Raw genomic sequence first — 1,992 nt, forward strand, 5'->3', positions numbered from 1 at the left:
CCAGGGCAGGGATCAAACTCATGCTGAAGTGGTTTTAGCTTCTTAGTGCTGTGCTTTAACCTGCTGCTCCACCAGGGAGGGCCCTAGAAAATCTTTCCATCTTTTAGAGTTCAAAAAAAACTGGTAAACTCAAACCTATAGTTTTTGTACAGAGAACTATACTGCCACTTGGGACTGAATTTGATGTACTGAATTTGAAATTTAATTCTATTACATATTAATTAATTCACCAAGAATTAAGAACAAGGTGGTTTGAATTTGCTGGGCATGGCTAGAATACAAAGTGCTTTAGCTTTAAAGGATAAATATTGATGACTGGAGCATTTGTCTCTGTGTTAGAGAGGTAGCGATCTTGTTTATTTGTATCATAAAGACTGACAACCACTTCACTGCTTTGTTTGTTTGTTTTCCAATCTAAAACCTAATTGGGGGTTTTATGGCAACGAATCAGGCACTTCACGATGCATAAACTCCAAATAAATGTGAATCTGGAGTGTGAATTGTCTACATATAGGACTTTGGCAACACACCTCAGAATATGGTGGCAAATAGAATGAATATCCTTCTTCCTGGCCCTTGTTCGCTTAGTCACTCCCTTTACTTTAACCTGAAGCTATCAGTTTTTATTTACATGGGAAGGTCACAAATAATCGCATTTTCAAATTGACAGTTTCATCAATTCTGCACTCTGGACATGTACGTTTTGGATAGGCTCCTCCATGGATTAAAATAATCTGAAAACTCAGACAGCCCGATGTTAGTAATACACAGAGAAACAGAAAATAAAAACAGCATCATCACTTTTTAGCACATGCTTTCTTTCTAAATGTCGCCGTCGGTAAAATTTAAATCCATGATCCGAGAGAAGATCTTAGATATTCAGGGAGCCGGGTCTTTTGCAGACCCTGTTTCCATATACTGCTGCAAAACCCAGCTAAGAACGCAGGCACAGCTGCCTTCCACCAACCCAGGGTGGGAGAAGAGAAACTGTGAGAACTGAAACTGGCCCGTTAGCGCAGTTTATAGTCCAAGGCTTTTGCTGGAAATTTCAAGCCTTCAGTAGACTTGGAGCAGGATGGAGAAAGCACCAGGAGAATGTGATTAACTTCATTAATTAATTAGGCCTCAAAGAGGGACAGTGGGACTGGCGAGGACATCCGTCTTCTCTAATTACCACTACTGCTTGTTATTCATTCTTAGAGTTCAGTCTCCTCGAGTCCTTGAAGTTTTAATCTCCTTCACAAAAACTGTGACCTCTTCCTGGCTCTTTATATTTATTTCCCTGGACAGATTCCTTTACAGATTCCCCCCAACTCCCCAGACACGTATCATGTATGTCACTGGTTCTTTAAAATTTCCTTTGTGAAATTCTAACTGAAGACATTCAATCTATTTACCCCTTAAGTCACCTGGGACCTTGGCCACCTGCACCCCAAGAAATTCATGCAGAGAGGATCTGGATTCAATATATCCCAATGTTTCCAGAGAAGATAGAAGATGAGAAACTGATTGTATGGGGGAGACAAACAGAAGCAATCGTTTGTCTCCCACAGTCTAACAGAAGGCAGCACACTCCAAGGGCTTCCTTGTTCCGGTGAGCAGGGCCCCACCAGGCTGAACTCCCAGGGGCCCCAGTCCGAGACTGCCCCTCTTGGTGAGAATCTGCACAGCAGCTGTTTTACTCCGCGGGGTTCAGCATTATCTTAAAGGACCTCAGCCTACTACTCCACCAGACTGGGGTAAATGATCAGATGTTAATGTGAGTATCTATCTTACATTGTAAACAGCTATAATACGCATAGCTTATTATATCCCGTAACAGCTATAATAAGTACATTTCACACATACAAAATCTCAAAGGAAACTGAAGGCTTTTTTTCTTGCGTATATGTCAGTCAAGGTGGCTGCAATGGTGGAAGGGGGGCGAGGGGAGGTTCTTCCAGATATTTCAGGGGTTCAGACACATGATGTCTCTGCCATCTTTGGCTGATT

Source organism: Condylura cristata, unplaced genomic scaffold, assembly GCF_000260355.1.
Source record: "Condylura cristata isolate star-nosed mole 26May11 unplaced genomic scaffold, ConCri1.0 scaffold00016, whole genome shotgun sequence".
NCBI lineage: Eukaryota > Metazoa > Chordata > Mammalia > Eulipotyphla > Talpidae > Condylura > Condylura cristata.